Raw genomic sequence first — 17,539 nt, 5'->3', positions numbered from 1 at the left:
AAGGTGACTCTTGATGACAGAGTGGATTTATGCTTTGGTGTTCATTTAAGAGAGCTTTGTTGTGACTCAGCCTGGGAGAGGTGGCAGCTCTCAGCCCTGGGTGAAAAAAAAAGAAAAAAAAAAGGAAGGCCACAGAGGCCCAGGGACTCTCACCGATTGCTGCCAATGTCTGCAGAGCCAGAACTGGGCTCATCCTGGGGGAGGAGGAGAGTTGATAGACAGTTGTGTAGTAGGTTGGTGGGGGGCTTGCTGCTCTCAGATTCTAGGTGATGAGTTCGATGTACCTCTGGGCATCCTTGAGGGCCCCTTGCCAGCAGGTTTTGGCTGGCTACAGACTGTTTCAGTGTAGAATCTCTTTGTGCATGAGAAGAAACTCATGCTTCTCCAACTCTTGGCTAGCACAGTACCAGGGGCTCCTCTGTGAGAATCCACTGGTCACTCTTAGAACAGTGCAGATGCAGAACCCTGCAACTTTCCTACCTTCTGAGGAAGGGTAACCAGTTCATGACTGTTCTGAGGTGGCCAAGAAAATATTTGCAAGCTGCTCAGATCTGCGTGAGCAGGTTGGACAGAACCCAGACCTCACCCGGTTCAGTGATGGTAGAAGTTTCATCACAGAGGGCAGGGCGTTCAAAAGGCAGGGTACGCAGTGACATGCCTTAATCTGAGCCCTCACCATTCGCAAGGACAAGTGACTCAACTGACTCCCAGTACACCTTTGCTACTGCACACACACCAAGAGAAAGCAACCTACAAAGGAAAGGGCCTTGCCGAGGCAGGGAAGAAAGCTCCTCGAGGCTGTCTGGCTTCCCAAAGAAGTTACAGTTCTACACTGCAAAGGACACCAGAATGCAGACAACATTACAGCACAAGGAAAACGTCTGGCCGACAGAGCCGCTAAGAAAGCAGCTAATAAGGAGGTGCTGGACATGACGATTGGGGATGGACTCGAGGTAATGGTCACAGCCGTATTCATCCTGCTGGAATGCAGACTGGGAATGAGTTGAGGAATCCCCAGCTCCGGATGGCCCCAGCTATTATGGATCCTGGCACCCAGAAGGAGGCGCCAACACTGCCCCAGAAGGAGCACCCACCCATGGTGCTTGAAGCTGACTTGATGAGGGTGATCCGAATAACTCCCACCTGCCCCCCAAGGTGCTCTACATGCTCAAGCATGTCCAGGTGCTGGGCCGCGTCGAGAAGCTGCTCTTCCTGGAGCTCTGCTGACACGTGTTCTTCCAGCAGCTCAGCCAGGGTGACTACGTCTACTGGCCAGGCCAGACGGATGCCAGTAACTATGTGGTGCAGGATGGGCTTCTGGAGCCCTTTCGGTGGGGGCCTGATGGGAAGGAATGTGTGTGAAGGAAACGGTCCCGGGACAGCATCAACAGCCTCCTGAGCATCTTGGACATCATCACCAGCCACCAGCACCCCCAGGGCACTGTCTGCCCAGGTGGCCTGAGACTTCAACGTGCTGCAACCGCCAGTGGAGGCCTTCTCTGCCGTGTCCACCAAGTACCCCGAGAGCTTGGTGCAGGTGGGGCAGATCATCCTGGTGAGGTTACAGTGGGAAACCTTTCTGGCACTTCACAACCACCTGGGTCTGACCGATGAGCTCTTCAGCCACGGGATCCAGCCCCTGCGCCTCTTCCCTGGCCCTGGCCTCCTGGACCGAACCAGCCCTGTGCATGGCTCCAAGCAGGTGGTCAGTGCCTCAGCTATCGAGGAGCCAAGGGAGAATCATGGCCAGCATGACCTCACTGGAGCCCTACTACCTGAACCTGCAGGGGAGCCAGTGACCACTCCCTCCTCAACGGCCATGTCTTTCCCCATCATGCCACAGCGGGCAACATCATCACCCGCCAAGGTGACCAGGATGTAAGACTGCACTTTGTGCTGTGGGGCTGCCTGCACGTCTACACCCCCTCTCACCAGGGGACTTGCCCGGTGTCAAAGACTGCAAAAGGCCCTCTCAATAGACAGTAGACAGGGCCATTTACGGGTATCACTCCATGGGACCACCCCTCCAGAGTCAAGAGGGCCAATCCCGAGGAGCCCCTGACTTGGAAGACTGACCCGTGTCCGACGAACCCACTCAGAGTGACCTTTCGGAGAATCCTACATTCTTAGGATCTTCAGCCCTGCTCCAGCCACACCCCGGAAGCTGGCTGGTCTGTGCATGGCAGAAGCTCGAGGAATCGCCAGTCTGATAAAATCAGTAGACTGTGTTACTCCTTGCCATCGGGTTGGCAGAGGTTGCCCCAGAAAGCTGGGGAAATAGAGAGATGTTCCCATCCGCACTCACTTTCCTCTTATGGATAGGACATTTTGTTGGTATTGATTTCCTTTAATCTGGGCCCCATTTGGAAGTATGGGGTACACTGAATGGAAGACTCTGGGAGATTTAAAAGGTTCCTCTTTGGGTATGCTAGTTTGCCTGCCAGTAAGGAGGTGGCCAATGGAAGTGTTTACACTGACGTATGTGCCTCAAGCTTCGGAAAAAAGAGATTAAATGATTTTCAGGATAAAAGTTGATGCTTAGAATAATGTTCAGCCTTAAGGCCTAGGCTAAATGATCTGTGTTACTACCCATCTGCCGAGGGTCAGGAATAGCCACGGGGAGAGGACTGGCATAGGAGTCACAGGCGCTTCTGTGGGACTAACCAGTGGCCGACTCCTTAGCGTCATTACAGAGAAAATTAAGATCCGTGGCAGGAGTTGCCCTCTAGAACAGATGGGCACTTGGCCTCCTCACTGCCGATAAAGGGGACACCTGCATCTTCCTTGGGAAAGAAAATGCTGTTATTTTGTAAATCAGTCAGGAATAGTCACAACCAAAGTCAGGGAACTAAGAAACGGAACCAGCCCATAAGAAATGAAGATGATGCCCTCTAATAGAGACTAGGTCTGTTTAAAGGGGCATCCAAGGGTGTAATGTTAGGGAACAATCTCTGAGAAGAGGGCCAACAGGACTGATAAGGGAATTCTAGTCCTAGTCTGAAGACTACCCTCCCGGGATTTCCTTCCTACCCTGCTTGCCACAGGCACCAAATTACTACTCATGAGGGGTGCTGAAGTAACCGAGGACGATACATTGTCCCCTCTATTGATGCTCTGGGCTCAGATCTCTGGAGAATGATCTCCTCTGGGCCCACTGGTGTAAAATAAACCTCCTTCCTTCCAAGAGCTCCGAGTGCCGCTTGGTTCTTCTGCCGGGTGATCCAGACCAGTTTCCCTAACAAGACAATTGGCTCCCATCATCATAGTTCTTAATCCAGGAAATGAATGAGGGAGAAGCCCACACATACAGGTAGAGTAGCCAGAGTGTATAGGGAGAAGAAATGAAAGAGAGAGTAAGAGTCCCTATATGAGGGATGGCCTGTGTAAAATACACTGCACTATTTCAGGGCATTGATTGACTGCCAATGACTGGAAGCTGGCCTTGCTGCCTTGGTTGGGAATACTGCCCTGCAGCCGACGGTCATTCCAAAGACACCACAATAGCAGTGTCAAAGTCCTATGTGCCTTAGAAGACACTGTCACTTCCTCCAAGGTAGCTCTCAACCCACTGGAGGCATGGCAAGAGTGTCATAACTAAGTTCTCATGTAATTCACCTAGTCAATGAGTGGATAGGTCCTCATTTAAGTTTCTTTCTTTTTCACAGTGTCTTTTCTTGTTTTGTTTCTAAATTCCAGTTAGTTTATATGAAGAATTATATTACTTTCCGGTCTACTATTCCATAGATCACTCTGTGCTCCTTATGACGAGGACACCGCTTCAACCGCATCACCGATTTCACCACCCCCCAGTGCCATCCACCACCCTTCTGATACTATCAGATTGTTCTCTAATCTTAAGAGTCTGTTTCTTGATTGTCTGTTCTTTCTCTCTCTCTCTCTCTCTCTCTCATTTTTTCCATTTGCTTGTTTGTTACTTCAACATATGAGGAAAATTATTGCATGGTATTTGCCTTTTTCTGATTGACTTATTTCACTTAACATCATACTCTGTACCTCCATCCGTCTCCTATATAGATATAGATATATAGATAGGTAGATATATATATATATATAGATAGATAGGTATATATATAAGGGGATATATATTGATATATGGATAAATATATATGTTTATATATATTGATATATGGATATAGTTTTATGGATATATATTTATATATGTTGACATGAACATATACAGATGGATATACATTCATGTATATAGATAGACAGATATAGATATACATACATATCCATACACACACACACACACACACACACACACACACATAACCCAAAAGAAGGAATAGATCCTTTCCATTTGCAAGGACATGTTTGAAGTAGATAGTATGATGCTAATTGACATTGGTCTGTCAGAGAAAGACAAATACCATGCAATAATTTCACTCATATATGGAATTGAAGAAACAAAAAGCAAAGGAAAAAAGGTAAGGGATGAAGTAAAACTCTATTAGGATTCGCTGCCATGGACTTTTGAGAAACTCACTATGGAAAACCATCTCTCCTCACAACAGGAACAATACATTTGTATTTTACAGACTTTGGAAAATTTGGTGGACACCATTGTCAATCAGAAAGCACTCCTTACATTATTAATGATTACCCAGCAACACTGCCCTTTGTTCCCCACACAAGGAAATTGTGGTCTTAACAATTGGGAACAAGTAGGGAAAACACTTAAAGCTGGGCATTCTGAGGGGGTAACATTCCCCCTGAGGTCATCCTCGCTTGGTCCAGTGTTGACACTGCCCCTCTCCCCTTGAGTTCACAGGATGTCTATACAGATGTCAAATTACCCCGAATAGAGGAAAGACCTGAGCTTTTTGACAGTCAGCCTGTGCCTTTGGTGCCTTTGCAGACGAGAGATACTCTCCCTCCCTCCAAAGGGTGGGAGGATGTGGAGCCTCTAAAAACCTCACCGACCGGTTCTGACAAAGTCCTCGCCCCCATACAAAAGAGAACACACGAAGGAACCCCATAAGGCTGGTCAATTCCTCTGTTTCCGTCGTCAAGCAACATGGGCAATAAGTCCACGAAGGCCTGCTCTTTCCAATAGCAAAAGAATTGCAACAATCGGTTCAGCTGCATGTCCATCACAGCCCTTTTACCACGGGCACTTTTAAAAAAATACTTGTGGTACTTACTCCATGTGGGCCTGGACTGGGGCTCTCTTATGAGCCTCATTTTGACTCCAGCCCAGTGTGCCGTCTGTGCCCAAGAGGTTCAGGCAGCTTGTGTGGTTCCTGCCCTACAGACCTTTGATGCTGCTATTGCCGTGTCTTTCGAATGACTGTCTGCTACAGAACAGCATAGCCAACCAAGGCAGCAAGCCCAGCTTCCACTCATTGTCAGAAACAATGCAATGAAATAGTGTGGTGTATTTTACACAGGCGGTTTCTACTCCTACATGCCACGTCGGGGAGAGAGTCTGAACAGCACTGAAGAAGATCCAAGAGAAGGCCCTGATCAGCAGGGTGCACGGCAGGCAGAGGGACATGGGTAGCAGGCAGGGGATGCGCACTCCAGGCCCAAGTCCACCGCCTCACGACAGACGGGCAGGCCAGTGACAGGAAGTGTCCCGCGAGAGCACCTGCAGCTTCCCTGGGGAAATGCCGAGCTGGTGGTGTTTGCAGTCGTGGGGTTTAATTCATCTTTTAAAGATCTCTGGGTTTTTAATTAATACGTGAACTCTCTATTGTTAACGGTTGCCAATGATTTTCAAAATCTGAAACGTGCACGGGCACCTGGGTGGCTCATTTGGTGAAGCATCAGACTCCTGGTTTCACTCAAGTCATGATCTCGTGGCCCGCTAGTTTAAGCCCCGCGTCAGGCTCTGCACTGACAGTGTGGAGACTCCTTGGAAATCTCTCTCTCCCTCTTTCTGCCGCTTCCCAGTTTATTATAAGTAAATAAATAAACGCATGAATACACACACACATACATACATAAATGAATAAATAAATAAACAAATAAACCAATAAAATCACACAAAAATTTAAACGTGCATGGACTCCTGGTGACTCAGTTGTGCGAGCTATTGACTTGTGATATAGGGGTTGTATGTTTGAGCAGCACACGTGTGTACGGATGACTTAAAAAAGATAAAATCTTTATGAACATTTTTAACACGCACGCGAAATAAAACATTGCAAAAGAGCCAACAATCTGCAGCCTCTGCGGGAGGGTACTGCGTCTCTAACACACCCCGCATGCACACATTGGTGTATAACTGATGCCTGGCAGGGGTTTTAACGAGGGACAGGAAAACCAGCAGGGCCTGCAGGGACAATCTGGCAGCATCCACCAAAATTTTACATTCCACCTTCTGTGACCCAGCAATTCCTCTTCTAGAAATTTACGCTTCTTAATAATCACTTATGTCTATGACACAAGAGAACAAGATTTTTAACTTCAAAAACTGCATAGCGCCTGGATCCCATGGTCCAGAGAAGAAGGAACTAGCTTGGAAGACTTGGGCCCTTCACAGGACTGGGGCTGAGCTGCCATCCGAAGGACGACAATCCCCCTAAATCCACGGAAGAGACAGGAGTGCTCTCACACGTTCAGGTAAAAAGGCTGCGTGAGTACAATGTGGGCCTGTCTCCCCGGGTCCTGTTATGGGGATGCAGGATGTGTCCCCCACGAGGGGGCCCCAAGCGGTGAGGACGTGCTGCCACAGGCTGACCTTTCTGTGACTCGTGTTTCTCAGTCATGCCCTGGAAATTGTAGTCCACGACACTCTTGTCCACGTGCTTTGCCTTGAGGCTGTACTTGATGCCAAAGTCAATCGAGTAATTTGAGGGGACTGGACAGGGGTCGGGGACAGAGACCGACGATGGACTGGTCTCTCGTCAATCGCTCACGACAGCAACATTCCGGAATTAGGAGTCGCCAGGACATGACCCACACGTTTGAAAACACCACCCACGGTCACACACCAGGGAGCCGGCCTCGGCCTACAACTTGTGCACTGGGCAGCGAGGACCCCAAGCCTGTGATGGGCACCTGCTTCCTGGGGCAGAAACGAGCCGCGTTCCCACTCAGGAAAGTAACCCTTTGGAGGCTACGCACTTACCATCCCTTTCCAAAGGGACAGGAAATGTCCACACCTGGCCACAGCACCCGTGCCCTGGCTCATCTGATGACAAGCAAGAGGCGGAAGTAACCGGCTTGCTCAAGACACATCAAGTCCTCTGAGAAGGTGACACTCTTTCATTGGTAAAAATGGTTCTAAAACATGGGCACAACTGAAAGGTCAGCCAATGACGTATTAGAGAGCACCCGTGTCCAGTAAAAGTGAACCATCATTAATTGAAAGGCTCGGGTTTACATTGTTGGGGGGGAAGTTAGCTCTTCACTGACCGGGCCCCAGAGACGACTGTCCAGGGAACACTGCTCAGAAAGACAGCTTCCGTGGCGGTGACACAGGACCCACACACCCGGAGAGCACAGTCTTCCCCAGAGGAGACACTGCACTCGCCAGGAAACCACCTCCGAGGACATTGGCCTCTCCCCCGGCTCGACTGGCCTCAGGCCTTACCTTTCTGAGAGGCGTGTTTCGCAGTTTTCCCCTGCTAGTCAAAGCCCACAGCAGAGTGCAATTACCACAAGAAGGGAAACATGTTTTTAGAGGTCTCCAAACAGGTCATCTGATCCCAGAATGCATGTGAAAGGTTTGAAACCTGCAAACCGTGTTATTTTTTGACCTCTGCCTTCCTAAGCCATGGGCAGGCCTACCTCACGCCCAACGCTCTGGGGATGGAAACTTTCGGCCATGAAACATTCTGCAACGCCCAGTAGGCAGTGCGGGTGGACCGGTAGCCACCCGCAGGCCCTGCATGACAAGTTGTGCTCGTGAACTTCAGCCCCCCAATGCCAACCCTCGGCGACCCCCTCCCGCCACACGCACACCTGCTTTTCCATGAGCTCTTCCAAGAACAATACTATCGTCAGTAACGACAACGGGCATGGTGGGGGGGCATCTGCGCACACGGCCCTAGGAGACAGGAATCCCCGTCGCCCCGTTTTACAGGCAGTTAGTGCAGAACCGCAGCTCACATGTAGTAAAGCCTGAATGCAGACAGAGGGTTAACTCCAAAACCCAACTGCTGTGATGTAAAACAGGGTATACACGGCCCTCAGTCAGAGACTGAGAGACTGAGGCCCAGAGGCGCCAGGACACCGGGCCTTAGCCCTGGAAACGGGCACGTGTGCGGCACTCTGCCATGTCTGCCCTGAACACCACCGGGTCACAGTGATACCCATGCAGGGAGGCTGGCTAGAAATGGTCCCCACGGGCACAGTCTTAGGCAGTGGAAGGCTGTCTGTCCCTGGTCTATCTGATCTCTAGATACCAATGTGGGGGATTTCTACAAGAAACAGTGTTCCTCTTCTCACTTCTTAACCTGGCAAATCATCTCAGAGTCAGGGGCTGGGGCGGGGGGCTTCTAGAAGCTCTGCACCTGGACTGCCACCCCACAGGCCTGAGTCGAGGCGCTATCTCGAGAGGCCCAGTGCATTCCCTGGTCTAGAGGGAGGGGCTCCATCCCCTGCACTCTGGTTCCCATGACCTCTCACTCACCTGGTCAACGCTGTCCACCTGGACACCAAACTTGCCTCGAATGCCCCTGATGGAGCGGACCTGGGACGAGTGCTTGGAGAGCTTTGACTGATACTCGTGGCCGACAGCTGACTGAAACAGGTCGCAGAGCAAAGGTGTCAGCTGCCGGGCATAGCAGCTGTATCAGACACCCCCGGCCATGGTCCTCGGGGAACAGGCCCCCACCTTTGTCCACACCAGGGCTCCTCCTGGGAACAGGCTCTGTGTGCAAGCTGGTGGAGGAGGGATCCCCGAAGCCACCCAAGACCCTACCAGGTGGGGCTTGTGATCTGAGGGGCGTGGGGAAAGGGCCACGAGGCCGGGACCATCCACAGCCGAGTCTGACACCTGGCACCCACAGATGGCGATACAATCACTAGCTCTGTAAAGCGAGGCACTTGCCTACCGTGTGGCGTAGGAATGAGGACCAGAGATTTGCGGCGACAGGCGGAGACAGACTCACGCTCTTGGTGACACCATGCACTCCACCACTCTACACAGAAACTGCAATTGCAACGCCCGCTCTATCCGCATACAGGGTCTGCCACGCAGCAAAGTCTAGGCTTCCCGCCACTCTGGCCTCGGCGGGGTCAGCCACCCATAGCCTCCGTGCCACACCGGGCACCACAGCACTTTGCAAACAAAGCTTCTGGAAGGCAGCCCCCACCGAGCATTTATATATAAGCCCGGTTCTGAGATGTGCCCACCAAATTCAGTAAATGCCAGATGTGCCACATCCTCCAAAGCTGAAAATATGGACTACCGAGCTCCCAGGCAGCCCCCGGCCCTGCCTGGCCTCCCAGCACCAGGCTCTGTCCCCAGTGTGGACGGCCCAGACGTGTGACCCAGTGCGGGCATCTGAACCTTCCCTCTTACTGCCTGGGACACGGCGCATAGACACCCCTCCACCTGGTCTCTCCAGGGCCCTACAAGATACCTGGGTCAGGAGGAGCCGGGAGGAAGAGGAAATCAGGAGGCCCTTCTCAGCACAGTTCAAGGGAGAGAGCGGCGAGGCTTATTCCAAACGTCGGAGCCCTGCCACTCTCTCCCCTCCCCGGCTCTGCTCTGATGTCCATCCTGCCTGGAGACCTGAGGCACACTGGCCTCCCACGGCCTCCAGGCGTCCACTCGAAAGTGCTGACAAAGCTCCCCTGGAGGACAGCCTGCGGAAGGGACTCCCCAGCACAAAACTTAGCAGAAAGAAGTTGTAAGAGAGTTTCTCTAAGAGTACTGCCAGAGATGCAGAGTGGCAATTTTTCCAAGTTTTTTTTTTTTTTAATCAAAACAGGTCGATCCAACTGAGAAAATCATGCGTATAACTAGGCATCAGCACCGGGCGGGACGTGGTCTGAAAGCCTAGTCTCATGCTCCAGGCAGGGGGTTGGGCCAAGGCCAGGAACGAGCCCAGGAGCGAGAGCAGGAATGAGGTCCGCCTCACCGGCTCCCCTGCAGACAAGGGCAGGATGCCAGACAGCAGTGCAGACTGGGGCCTGGCGGCTACCACACCTGCCCAGGCCACACTCATGCAAACACGTGCCTGCCCGAGCAGAGTTTTGCTCTCCAAGACTCCATCACTTTCTCCTCAAATCTTAACACAGGGATCTCAGGGCTCTTTCCAACTCAGAGGGGACAGGTTACAAATAACTGCAGAGTTATGCATTTTTGAGTCTCATTTTTTTATCTTTATTTTTTATTTTGAGTGAGACAAAGACAGAGCATTTCAGGGAGGGCAGAGATATTGAGAGAGAGAGAATCCCTAGGAGGCTCTGCACTGACATTAGACAGCCCGATGCAGTGCTCGAACCCAGGAACCGTGAGATCAGGACCCGAGCCGAAACCAGGAGTCAGACACATAATAGACTGAGCCACCTAGATTTCTGACAAGTTGGTCCAATCTGGAAGAGCTGGAAGCCAAGCTTGCCTACAGGTGTAGGGAGGCACGGGGAGAGGAGCTGTGAGCCCATGGCAGCACCCCACCAAATTCATCTGTAAGGGCAGTCTCCCCACTATACCAGGTGTACACACCTGAGCATTTCCGTCAGCTGTCTGGGTACCATCACTGCACCGGCTGGTAACTCGTGAGATATCGCTGAGCGCCTGCACGGTGCCAGGCCAGGCACGAGGTAAGAAGGACAGGTCCCAGCCCCAGAGAGCCTCCACGGAAATACAGTAATGTCCAGAGTGAGCGAAGGACCACAGGCAGAAGACACGGGGGAAAGGCAGCTGCAGACAGGCTGGAGGGAAGGAGGGCTCCTCAGGGAAGCTTTGGGGCCTAGTAAGGCCAGAGCCCAAGGTGTTGAGAGGACGACAGAAGCAGAGAAGCCAGCAGTGACAGCTTTGTTGTTACTGCCATCAAGCTTCTCCTTGATAGATTCATTGTTTGCCCCAATGTGTCATTTTGCCAACCCAGAGCTAGAGACCCAGACAGACCATGAATGTCTCTCCGTTTCAAATCCCTACAACCCCATGGGCACAGGCTTTGTTTCAGGAAGGAAAGGCCTCTACCTGTTTCTCTCACTGTCCGAAGCACACGGGGGTGACGGGTTGTCTGTACTGCAAAAGGCAACCAGGCAACTTTGTAGAATCCAAAGATGATTCCACTCCCCACTCTGCCTGTCTAGATATCTCTGGGAATGACAGTCACACCAGGAAACGTCCCTGTCTGTTTCCTGTAGCTCACTCTTGGTCCAACCCCAGCGTAGGCAAATTCCAGACCTGGTGTGTGGTGCCCCTAGGACGCCCCAAATATCTGCTCTGTGTGAACACAGTTCAGCGTGGCTCACTGTGACCCAGTGGTGCAGTTCTGCACTTGGCTCAACACTGAGCCCGATCTGAGCAGCATCTGGGATTACAAGGCACAGGTTAGAATTATAGACCAGAAATTCCGTATCAGCTGATGGCTTCCCGTCTATGCAGAGCAGAGGCAGACATCTGTTGGGTCAGAATAAGAGACACTGCTCAAACTGGGAAATTCACCTCTACAGGGAGGTCTGCAGAATGTACACAGGTACCTCCCTGGAGAAACATGTAACACACCACCCCCTACACCGTAGTCTCTTGCATAGGGCGTGGAATAGAGCGGCCGAGCTCCGGGTGTCTCAGGACAGAGGATGCAAAGTGCCACCAAAGGCTGATGTGTGCAGTCAACCATGCTGAACCCTATAGCTGGATGGCAGAGGAAGGTCGCCCACTGTCCTCAGAGAGTGCTCTCTCCCGGACTCACGGGAAGTGACTCTACACAGAGGGCCATGTTGGACTGTTCTGTCAAGGTCGTCAATGCCTGAAGGACAGCAAAGCACCTGGTGGCTGAAGCATCGCCTGCGCACTGAAGGACAGCCCCAGATCTGGTTCTGGCGCCAGCTGGCTGAAGGCTCGCCTGTGCCGTGAAGGAGAGTCTCTGATCTGGTTCTGGTCTACAGACTGGCTCAGATTAGGCTCGTGGTGAACTGGGGGCAGCCGTGACACCAACACCCACACTCAAGATGCTTCTGGGCTTCTGTCCTCCACCCAGAGCCCCCCCACCGCCCCCCAGTAAGGCCTTCTGCCACATTGCCCACACCCCGGCACACATGAGAATCCTAAAAGAGCTTCTAAAACGCAGGAACACCTCATGAGAAAGGTCAGTCAACAGAGGAGGATCTCACCTTCACCGCATGGACTCAAAGCTCTTCTGCAAGAAGTCTGAGCCCCTCCTTCGCCAAGTCTGTGCCCACAGTGAACCGGCACATTCTGCGAACACCGACCTTGTCCATCCGGTCCTGCCACATGCCAAACTTCCTGCCATAACCATGAGAGGCTTTTGTTCCTCTTTCAAGCTCTTTTCCTTGAGGGTCTGGTGTTCTTAAAAATCATTCTCTCTCAACTTGTGTATGCTTGAAGGGAAGGAAGGGAAGGGAAGGGAAGGGAAGGGAAGGGAAGGGAAGGGAAGGGAAAGAACTGGGAATGGTGGGAGGGCGTCGGTGCCTTCTAAGATGACACGTGAGGTCACGTGGTGGGATCTCTACACCACTAGGCCCCATTCCTCCACACCCCCAGTCCCTGCCTTTGCCAGTCTCCCCTTAGTCTGCCAGGCCCATCTTGTCAGTAGAGCTCAGAGTCAAGTTTACAGGGAAAACAGAAACTAATGTGCTCCGGGCCAGTGAGTCACCCCAAATCCAAGAGTAGCTGACCTAAAATGGGAATTTTCTATATTCATATGGAGAAAAGGTTCCCTTTCATCAGGTAGTGGGATTAGGAGAAGTACTTTTGCAAGCCTCAGCTCATAGCAGAGGTGGAAACCAAGTCAACAATCCCACATCGCAGAGACTCTGAGGACGCTCGTCAAAGACAGTGAGGCAAAACGTTTAGACAGCATCTCTTTACTTGAAGTACTACTGCTTTCACATATTCTTACACATTCGAAGGTGACACAAGACACTATCAGAATTTATCATCGAAAGCCCCTTTCTACATTTAACACCGGGAATAGTGAAGCAGATCACAAGCTGTGGTCAAAATATGGCAGGTCAAGAAGCCTTTAGAGCTGTCACAATCAGGGGACCACAAAATGGCACAAAGGCCACCCCACAGGGCTGTCCAGGGGTCACCACGTCCACACATCTGGATGGCAATCCCAGAGTATAGCGAAAAAGCAAACCAGCCCTGGCCACTGCCCAGTGTCCTTGGGAATGGTGACGGGGGTAGAACCGGCTCCAACACCTGGAACGGCCACAGGGTGCCCACAACTGTCCCAGGGGTTCTCCCAACATCCAGCATGTTTCAAAGCCACGGGAACAGAAACGACGAGGAGAGCAATGGTGACTTCACCGGCTCGGGAGTCGGCTCCCAGGGCCTCGACATCCTCACGTGGCTTCTGTGGAAGGTGTGGGCTCAGCAAGTCAGGGAGGAACCTACACTTGTGTCTAAAATACCCACACTACAGACTTCACCCTCTTTTGGGGATGATTTCCTGGCACTGCCTCAGCCAAGAACAGCCTCATTTTCCTGAAAGATATTGGGGCCGAGGAAGTCAAGCACCGCAGGGGACCCAAACAGATCAGAGGGATGGTCCCTCACAGTAGGGACGGGAAGGTCCAATCGGAAGCCGGTGCATCCTAAAGAAAAGTCTGAGCACGGTTTCAAGGATCCTTTTACCTACACTTCCTGACTAGGAAACACCACCGGGAGAGGTGGCAGCATAAGGCCATGCCGAGTCAGGTGCAGGGCCCGCTCTCCCACGGGACAATCCCTCGGCTCTCCTATTTGGGGCTTTTCATGAGAATATGGGACTTAGAAAGCAGCTCCCCAGTATACCCCACGCGCAGTGACAAAGCAGGAAAATTAGAGTCGTGGAGGGGAGTTTAAAGTCGAAAGTATTCAAAGACACGGTGTGTGGCAGGAACGCCCACTTGCAGAGAGCGTAGGTGACCGAGTCCCTTGATGAAATCTCCGCTCTTGAAGACAAGATGCTAGAATCATCAATACAGGAACTGTTTGTGATGGGAGATTCTAAGCCACCACGTACCTATGCAAACACATGTATAGAAGCATGGAGTCACGTGTTGTGGGAACATCAGCTCCCAAGACAGACCAAGTCGTGCCCGTGTGGGTTCACAGGAAAGCTGTGTCCCCCTGGTCTGTGTCTCTGCCTTTCAAAAGACCAATTTCACACCAGCATTAAGATAGTCTCTTCCTTGATGTGCTCATGGTGCCCAGAAACTTTCACGGTCTTGGCCCCCATCTCTGCTCTTTTCCACTTACATCATTCAGAAAAGTGTAGTCAATGAGGAGTGAAGCCCACACAGGGGATTGTAAGAAACACAGACAAGCCAAATGAAAACAAGAGGAAAATCACCTTTGGGAAAAGGGAGACAGAAGGACACTGGTGACTCATACCACAAAATAGGGTCGGTCTCCCATGGGTCTCATCAGCACCCCCTCATCCTGGGGAATGGACATGGTGTGGCCTTCCTAAGATTCCACATGTGAAAGAGCAGGGCCCGGGGTCAGGGACGCCTGGGAGAACGGCTCTCAGAGGCCACCCAACAAGCTCTCTGGCCACAGTGTGACAGCTCTCAGCTTGGGGGGGCTGGGCAGCTGGGCCACCAAATGCCCACCCACAGCCCCGTGCAGGAATGACTACATCAGACACAAAAGAAACATCATGTGGGATTTCTAACACTGCTCTCAAAGGGCATCTTACACCATCAGAAACATTCCGGCTTCAATTCGATTGAGACAATGTTCTGGAAAACAAAAAGTCACCCATGCATTTAAGTCATCCATTAAGAATACACCCTTCCAGGGGCACCTGGGGGCCTCAGTCTGTTAAGCGTCTGACTTTGGCTGAGGTCATTATATTGCCGCTCGTGAGTCCCAGCCTCACATTGGGTCTGTGCTGTCAGTGCAGAACCCACTTTGGATCCTCTGTCTCCCTCGCTCCCTGCCCCTCCCCCGTTGTGGCTCTCTCTCTCTCTCTCTCTCTCTCTCTCTCTCATTAATAAACACCAATAAAGAAAAGAAAGCAAGAAAGCAAGCAAGCAAGCAAGAAAACATGCCTTCACTAAGTCATGACAACAGTGTTGTCCCAACACGAAGGAGCCCAACAACGTGAGCGATTCCTAGGTTCCGTGGACTTTCTCACTTCAAAGAAACAATAGGAATCATTTCGATTTCAAGTACTTCCTGGAAGGGTAATAGTGACATCCCTAACTCAGGCTCTGACAATTGTGTCCATTTTTTCAAGTGATTTCTTGGAGGGCTGCTTCACGAAACCTCGCGGGGGAACTATCTGGCCGGTACAATGTGGACTTTTCTCCTACTGGGAATCTCAGAGGATGTGCTGTCCCCTCCACCTCCAGCACATCAGTGCTAGAAGGGTCCATCTGGCACCGAGACCAAGGGCAGCAGACTCACACCTGAACGGGACAAGACTTTTCCCACCCGCAAATGTAAACTCGAACTTTTACAGGTTTCAAGAGAAAACTATGTATGAGACCCGACTCGTTTTCCACACCAGTACTAGTAAAATTTCACCTGGGCCAGGAAGCAAATGAAACACCATTTGAAGTCGATCAAGGGGAAACTCCACCCATGTGTCTGAACTGGGGACACCCAGTGGGTGCTTTTTGGGTTGCCACACTGGGGTGCTCCTGCGGCTTGAATTCAGCCAGAACAAAAGCCTGTGTGGACCCACCCCCTCCAGCTCTACTGGGCCTCAAGTCCAAATCCGGGATGGCAGCGAGGGGCAAATCAGGGCACAGCTCTCAAGTGCCCAGATGCGACCCCTGTCACTGTGCCCTGAAAGGGCAACAGTTTGCTAGCAGGTAAGGCAGGATCCACACTGTCCCTTCAAGGCCACCTCAAATCTCGCTCCCCTCTCTCTAGGTATCCTAAGCCTGGCACGAATTTCCCAGATGCCATCTACTGTGGACGCAGTGTTAAACATCAGCCTCAAATCTCAGTCCTGGGAGGGGAAACCAGGCAGTGTCTCGCCGGGGCGCCCATTCGCAAACGAAACAATGGCAGAACGAAAGTTGTGTGATTTGTACACAGTCTCTGCCTCTCCAGCCAAGTGTGCCCCATGGCCCCGAGCTGGAAAGAGGCCACCCAACTGCATGCACGACTTCAGCTGCCTGCAGTTCGGACCAGGGGAAACTGTCACACGAAAGGACAGGGTCTCTGGGGAGGGCCGGTGAGGCTAAATCTCCCGGAAGGTGAAGGTGAAAGAGGGCTTTGCCTGTTGTTCTAGACTCATCAGGAAAACTCGGCAAGGCCACACCATTCCTGGTCCTTCTGGAAGCCAGCTTCATCAGAGGGCAGGGTGAGCACCTGTGCCTGATTCCTCACATCCTGCCTGGCAGCCATGCCCACGGTCCATATGCTCCTGCTCCCCAGCTCCTGAGTTCTCTTTGAAAACCACAGGCAACACTGGAAACTGAGCTGGATTCTTTAAATGTTACTCATTTATATTGATTGATTGACTGATTGATTGATTGATAGGTAATCTCTACACCTAACGTGGGGCTCAATCTCACGACCCTGTGACCCCGAGATCAAGAGTCACATGCTGTTCCAACAGAGCCAGCCGGGCGCCTTCTTGACTTTACCTTATAAACAACAAAATATCCTCCCAGAAAAAATTTCTATCCTGGCCTGATCTCCGCACACCCAAAGGGAGAATCCCCACCCCATCCTTGCCCAGGGACTCACTGCTGTGGTCCGAGGGGAAGGAATACCATGGTGACAAGGCACAGACTTTTCTTTTTTGTTTTAATTTTCTGTTGGTTTTTTTTTTTTTTTATAATTTACCTCCAAATTGGTTAGCATATAGTGCAACAATGACTTCAGGAGTAGATTCTTTAGTGCCCCTTACCCATTTAGCCCATCCCCCCTCTCACAACCCCTCCAGTAACCCTCAGTTTGTTCTTCATATTTATGAGTCTCTTCTGTTTTGTCCCCTTCCCTGTTTTTATATTATTTTTGTTTCCCTTCCCATATGTTCATCCCTTCTGTCTCTTAAAGTCCTCATATGAGTGAAGTCATATGACTTTTTTCTTTCTCTGACTGACTAATTTCACTTAGCGTAATATCCTCCAGTTCCATGCATGTAACTGCAAATGGCGAGATTTCATTCATTTTGATAAGGCACAGACCTTTCTTCCTGGCGGAAGGTGAGAGGCTGTTCACAGGTCTCTCTCTGAAACCCAGCGATCCACTGAGGAAATCCCAGGCATCTGGAGGGATCCGTGCCTAACACGATGAAGAGTAAAAACGTCAGGAGGACGTCTGCCGCCAGGGCAAGTCGTCAGGCATGCAGACCTTTTCAGGACTCCAGGACATCCTCCCACACTTCACACGGCTTTGTGAAGAAATCCGAAGGAGGGAAGGAGGAAGTGCATTTGACTAACCAAATAGCTCAACCGGTTTTCAGACACATTG

General features: G+C 51.3%; 1 pseudogene; it reads right to left on the bottom strand.

Moving 5' to 3' along the window:
* Positions 1-2,228: 2,228 nt before the first annotated feature.
* Positions 2,229-16,465, bottom strand: LOC124507285 (src substrate cortactin-like; annotated as a pseudogene).
* Positions 16,466-17,539: the final 1,074 nt, after the last annotated feature.

Source organism: Lynx rufus, unplaced genomic scaffold (genome assembly GCF_022079265.1).
Source record: "Lynx rufus isolate CCGP_SWC_20201006 ecotype Redwood Valley unplaced genomic scaffold, mLynRuf1.p SCAF_11, whole genome shotgun sequence".
NCBI lineage: Eukaryota > Metazoa > Chordata > Mammalia > Carnivora > Felidae > Lynx > Lynx rufus.
This window is presented reverse-complemented; position numbering and strand designations above follow the sequence as displayed.